The sequence below is a fragment of the Melopsittacus undulatus genome, chromosome 22 (assembly GCF_012275295.1).
Source record: "Melopsittacus undulatus isolate bMelUnd1 chromosome 22, bMelUnd1.mat.Z, whole genome shotgun sequence".
Classification (NCBI taxonomy): domain Eukaryota; kingdom Metazoa; phylum Chordata; class Aves; order Psittaciformes; family Psittaculidae; genus Melopsittacus; species Melopsittacus undulatus.
In genome coordinates, this window is record NC_047548.1 from 1099761 (window position 1) to 1106621 (window position 6861).

Here is a 6861-nt window from a genome sequence, read left to right on the forward strand (position 1 = left end):
TACTGCCTGCTGCTTGTGCACCATGAAGGTGGCCCCTGGTGTCCTGCAGCTGGGGGGGGAAGGCTTTTTTTCCCGCATGGAGGGCCTGCCAGTGTCCCCGCGGGTTTTTTGCCTTCCCCTGCAGCGGTGAGCCAGCCCCTTGACAGGGCTCCTTTGGGCTATTGTGGCCCAAGGGCTGCTGCTCCTGCTCCATGCAGGTGGCCCCTCATGCCCCCATGCATGTGGGGGGAGGAAGCTTTCACCACTCCCGGGGTAGCCCCTGGACGTTGCTGCTTTCCTCTGTCGCACTGAGCACAGCCCCTTGACAGGGCTCCCCTTTGGGCTCGCTTCTTGCCCGCTGCTCTCGCACCTGCAGCCCAGCACTCCTGCCCTCCCACTCTCCAGCTCCACTGCAAGCTCGCAGAGGGAGCCACTGCTGCTCTTCCCTTGGCTCCATATACGTATGCGGGGGTTCTGCCTTCTGCACAGCAGCACTGTGCTTGCAAGGCCTGGATGCTTGTGAGCATCGCCCCTGAAACCAACCCACAGCAAAACCCCATGATGGAACATCATGGAAAATTCGATCAAAGATAAGAAACCAAACTAAAATCAAATGAAATCCTAAAATAAAAGCTTTTTTCCACTTGTAAGCTTTGTGTTTCACCTCCTTGAAAGTGGTTTTGGAGCTGAAAAACCCTGGCATTGCAGGGCAATAGCAGTGCCACTGTTATTCAGCTCGGGCTGGCTGTAGGGAACGGCATGGGATGGGAGGCAATGGATTGGCATGGAATGGAGGGTGCTACTTTTCACCTTTAGCATTGAGCACATCCTCTTGTCAGGGCTCACCTTTGGCTTCACTTCTTGCCTGCTGCTCTCACACCTTTAGGGCTCTTGATTAAAGACTTATGTTCATCTAGAATCTTAAAGCATGACCTGGGTATAGTGCTGGGTAAGAACTCCTGCATAACTGCAGATGTAGGGTTTTTCTCTTCCTGGGGATACCTGAAATCTGTAGATTGTCTAAAGCAGCTGCTCTTAAGTTAGAGCATATGAAATACTTTTCAAGAATAAGGCCTCTAAGACATGTTAACATATACCTGCACCACTGCTTTGTGCACTGGAGCAAAGCTCCTCCCATCATCCTGAGGCATCTGCTCTGTTTCTCTGTGTGATAAATTGCAAAAAGCTGGGGTTTTACAGCTCTTTTGGTACAGTGGTAGCATAAACTTTTATGATTGAGGGAAATGAGGTTGATCTATTATCAGGCTAATACACAGTAAGTGCTTGTTGATTTTTAATGTCCCACTCTAGCCTTCATTTGAAATGTATGTATTTTAAACCTCCCATCTGAATATTCATTTCAAACCAGTCTCTTACTTTGCTGTAGTACACAACAGACCCTGGTTATTTTTCAGGTGTTCAGTCCTATTTGCAGGGAAAATATTTCTCCTGGAATCAGTCACAGGAAAAACCTACACCAGTGTTAATAGCAGAGCAGGATAAATGTCAATGAATATCCCTGGGCTCAAGCTTCATCGCCAAATTGAGCTTCCCCTTCCCCACCTTAACAGCTTCCTCCCACCACGAGAAGCAACTTCCCAACGGGATGAAACAGTGTGATGCAGTGGTTCCCACCTCAGCTGGCTTTTGAAGCCCGGTGTGTCATGGAACCCGGTGCCCACAGTGAGAGGGGTGTAGAAGGGATGGGAGGAATAAGGAGCAAGGCTTGGAATTGCTCAGGCCAGAGATAAGGGACAAGAGACTGTGATTGTCCTACATGCGCAAGCACTGGAGCAATGCAGTGAGAAGCTGGCAGTGTTTCCAGAAGCAGAACTGTAAATGGTCAGCAGACGGGTGACCCCGATCAATCCCTCGCTTCCCCATCCTAGATCTTCCAATCAACCGAGTGCAGGGGGTCTTGCAGCTGCGCCGAGCCATGGCCTTGTGTCCCCACAACTGCAGCAGCAGCAGCAGGACAGGGAGGTGGCCCCGAGACTGCAGATGTACTTGTGCAGGAATGCGCACACAGCTCTTGGTTTGTGTTTGGGGTTGGGAAACCACCTTGTACTCCTGGCCACCCTGTGTGCGGCTGCACACGCAGGCACACGAAGCTCCACAGTGCAACTGGAGCAAGCGGAGAACAACTTGATCTTGCTGGAAACCAGCTCTAAAGGCTGTGTCTGGGAAGCTGCAGTGTAGCAGGAGCACACGCATGGCCTTCGCTTCCCTCCTGACCCCGTGTGCCCGGCTGGTTCCTCACTCGGGGTCTGTGGCTGTGAAGGCAGAGACAGAATGCATCAACAGAAGGTCCCAGCAGTTGGAAAGGGAAGTCATGGGCATGGGCCTGGAGCAACTTCTCTTGACTCACTGCTGTGTCCGTCACACCTGGACATGGGCGAGAGAAGCTTCCAGAAGTCCAGGAACTGGGGCCAATAACCAGGGGTGTGTGCGAGTCCCTGGGGCTCCCTCTCCACACCAAACACCCCCATTGGAAGACTGGTGATCTCTCCATTTCTCTGCATCCCCAACACTCCACTTTCTCTCTTGCTCTCTCTCTTTTTCTTTCAAGTTGCTAAGTAACACAATGCCCACCTCAACTTCTCATGGAGCTGCAGGGCTCAGGTGGAGTCCAACTGTGAGAGGGGGAACATTTTCAGGATATTTGCTCCATTAAAGCTGGTGTGTATGTAGGGACCTCAGGTGTTATCTCAGCTGAATGCACACAGAAGGGCTTTGGAGGGAGATACAGATTAGACATTAGGCAGAAGTTCTTCCCTGTGAGGGGGCTGAAGCACAGGCACACGTTACCCGGAGAAGCTGTGGCTGCCCCATTCCTGGAAGTGTTCAAGACCAGGTTGGATGGGGCTTGGAGCAAACTGCTCTAGTGGAAGATGTCCCTGCCCCTGGCAGGGGGCTGGAAGTGGAGGAGCTTTAAGGTCCCTTCCAGTCCAAACCAAGCTGGGATTCATGATTCATGAATCAATAGCATGTTGTAGAGAGGATGCCCTCAAAGGGAGGATTTGAAAGGAACTCCCATGCTTTTCCAGAACACACAGAGCATTTCCCAGTCTGAAATATAGGTAATATTGGACAGAGACCATACAGCCAAAGGGAGGCAGAGCTGAGCTGCAAGTAAGGGGTGTCCAGGCGGACATCCACTCTTCATGCTGCTGTCTTCCTTCCCCTCCAAAACTGGTTTTGGAGATGGATCAGCTTTGCCCAGTGGAAGGCTCCCATCTCCACCGCTCTCTGCAGTCAGCTTGTCTTCACCCATGCCGTGAATTGCAGGGTGCATCCTAAGGTTCCAGGGCCTTGTTGGAAACCCAGGAGTTACTTGGCCTTTCCTTTATTTCCAGATTCCTGTCCCAGGTGGAAGGAGATGAAGATGCAATGTGTCAGCCAGAGCACACGAGTCACAGACACCTTGGTAGCTCACTGGCATTAGGTGCGTTGTGCTTTAAGCCCAGCTGGCAACTCAGCACCAGGCAGCCACTCACTCAGCCCCCCTTCCCCAGCCTCTCTCCAGGCAAGATGGGGCGGTTGGGGAGGAGGAGAATCCAAAGAATTCTCCACGGGTTGACATTAAGAACAGACCCGTAACTGAAGTATAATATAAAACCACTTTTACTACTACTATCCCATGGACTGAGGTAAGAACAGTCCCATAGCAAGCATAATATACAACTACTACTAGTACTAATAATGGTAATAACTATGATGACAAGAGACAATATAAAACTAAAAGAGCAAAGGAAAAAACCAGTAGTCAGCAGTGATGCACAATAGAGATGCTCAGCACAACCCTGCCCTATCTGCAGCCTGCCCCTTCGGGGTGACTCCCCCCAGTTTCTATACTGGGCATGACGTGCTGTGGATGGATACCCCTTTGGCTCGTTTGGGTAAGGTGTTTTGTCTCTGCTTCCTCCTGGCTTCACATGCCCCTCCTCGCTGACAGAGCATGAGACTGAAAAGTCCAACGCTGCACATCTTCTGTCCTGCCCTGACTGTGCTGGCAGAGCCTGACAGGGAGAGCTGCCCAGGAGCATCGGGTGCTCCCTGCGCGGCTCTGGCTTTGGGAGCGGGGCAGAGCTGAGCTCCAGGGCAGCCGCACAGCAGGAAAGCGGCTCTGCCACTGCAGGGGCGGCTGCTGCCATTGTGGGGGTCATGACACGTGTGCTCAGCAGCCTGAGGCTGCCGGTGCCTTCCCAGGCTCCTCCGAGGGGTGGGACTTTGGGCTGATGTTGGTGTTGAAGTGGGATCCGCTTTCCCTGCTGACAGCCCCCATGCCTCCCTGGCCACTTCTTTACTGTCCCTCTCATTCCTGTCCAGCCTGGGCTGGTGGCAGGACCTGCACTCACAAAGTCCTCAACACTCACTCCCAGCTTCTTTCCACCCTGGGTCCCGAAGCTGCAGCTGCTTTGGGCTCCTCTTCTCCCCTGTGAGGAGCAAGGGTGCACGGGCACTTGGATAACCAGGGGGAGGTTTCTCTGAGCTCCATCATTTTGCCACCTTCCCTCCTCTGTCAAGTTGCTCTTGGTCACACTGCAGCACTGGAGCCATGAGCCACAGCCATGGGCCAGCCAGAGCTACAGGTGCTGTGCTGAAGCTGAGCACAGCTGTTGATTCTTCACCCTGGGGCTGGTGTTCAGAGAACCTTACAGCATCTCTTCTCTCCCCATTCATGGCAGGTGGGACAGATGGAAACTGAGTCACGTTTGTGTTGCTCAATGAGGACCACATGCTTGGCAATGCCCTCCACTGCATGGTCATGAAGAAGTAAGTGGAGTCTCCACAGCCCCTGGTACCACTGGGGGTTTCTCTGTCTCCTCTTCTGCCCTTCTTCTCACTAAGTTGCGTCTCAGTTGCTGCTGAAACAAGGCAAAACTCCCTCTGTGCATGCCTGTTGGAGTATGAATATCAGAGCTGGTGCCAGAGGCAGTATTAGTATAGTAGGTAGCTGGTACCTACCCCCTCCCTTAACAGGATTCACTTTCTCCTTGTGCTGTTAGCCCTGAGAGCGCTAATAGGCCTTGATGAGCCTCCACACACACCCTGCCCCCAGGCTCAGGAGCTGCTCAGCTCAGGGCTTTCAGTCCCTCCTGAGCTCTGTTGTATCAATGTGGGTCTTCAGCTCAGCCTGTCCTGAGCTGTTGGATGCTGAGCCATGGACTGACCTCCTGACCCAACATCAGCCTCTCCTCATTGTTGTACATTGTACATCTGCTTGGTGGTCATAGGTTTTGTCTGACCCTCTTTACCCTCACCTGACCTGCAGATTGTCCTCCTGGCCTGGCCTCGGACCTCTTTCACCCCACAAGCCTGTGTGGTGACCTGGACCCTTGGCTGGCCCTGGCTACCACCTTTGCACCCACCTTACTCCCTTGCTTGGGTGCTGTGGGACAGGGCTGGCCAGTGAGTTCTCTGCCCTATTGGCTGGCTTACAGCTCATGCTCCCATCTCCCCATCCCGTAAGGAACAGGCAACCCTCACTGCTCTTATGGTTAGTACAGAGGAAATGGAATGACAGACATGTGACAGACTTCTGAATGTCTTATGTGGCTCTGGGTAAGACAATGTGCAACACTGTAAGTACAGGTGGTCAGGCTGTATCTATGTCACCTTCTGGGGCAAGTGCTGTCAGAAAAGAGGGCAGGAACAGCCAGTATTAAGCAAATTGATCATCTGTAATGGTTGCATCAAGATGCAGGAATTGATGCTGGAAATTAATAATCCTGCTGCCCCCATTAAAATGGCTTCATTCTGATTTTATTGAACTGGGAGGCACTGGGGGTTTGTGAAGACTCACTGGGAAGGCTCAGAAGAATTCCAGCAGGAAGTTCAATGCATCATCTCAAATGACAGTCGCACTGCAAATGCCATGGGAATTCTCTGATAGATCATCAGGACAAGAAAAAGAGGAGCGTTCTGCAGCTCAAAGAGAGATGGAAGGGTGTGAATAAGGTTAGAGGGGGTGTCCTTTGAACACATCCCTCCTATAAGACCCTCAGTCATATTAGAGATGTCCTGAGCCCCAGCAGGTCTGAGGTGGCCCAAGCCTCTGACTTCCCTGAGATTTGCTGTGGATTGGCCTGGGTTTCACTGCTCTCTTCTCCCCCCACCCTCCTGCAGCCCTGATGTGGAGTTCTGTGGCTACTGCATCACACACCCCTCTGAAAGCAAGATCAGCTTCTGCATCCAGACCAGAGGTATGGGGTGTGCATTGCTTTCATGTTCAGAGCCCTTCTTTTGTGGAATCCCCTCTGCTCATGTCAGGTTACCACCACGAGTCATTTCAATAAAGAACACCACTCTTCTCCCTCTTCTCTGCAGGTACTGTAGTGCTGGGGTAAGGTAGATCTGCTGTGTCCAGGCAGAGGTGATGGGTGCTTCATCTGCCCCTAAATCAGCAGCAGTTTTGGAAAGCCAACCCCGAGTGTGCTGACATACACAGCTGCAAGGAGATCATTTGCTTCTGCTTCTCCTTCTTGCTTGTCTGGCAGCTTTGGTCATCAGGCTGTGAACCAAAGCTCTCTTGAAAAGTCTGTGCTGTCTTTTGACTTGCCTCCCAGAGGGGTCTGTGTTCCCTGTTAATAGGCAGCACTGACAGCTCTGAGCCTCAGGCCATCACTCCCTCCTCTCAACACACCAACCCCTTCAGCTCAGTCCACTGTTCTCCATGTAGGCTCCACAGCTTTGCCTGCTGCCGCAGGAGGACAGTGTTATTTCATTCCTTCCTTATGGGGATCTTCCCCTGAGGATCAAGTTTGTGCTTGGTGGCTCTTTCATTTCCTACAGATGAGTAGTGCTGAGGCTGTTCTTGCCAAGGGAACCCCTTCCCTGTGGGGCTACCTGCAGGCTTTGGCTCTGCCCTTCCTGCACCAT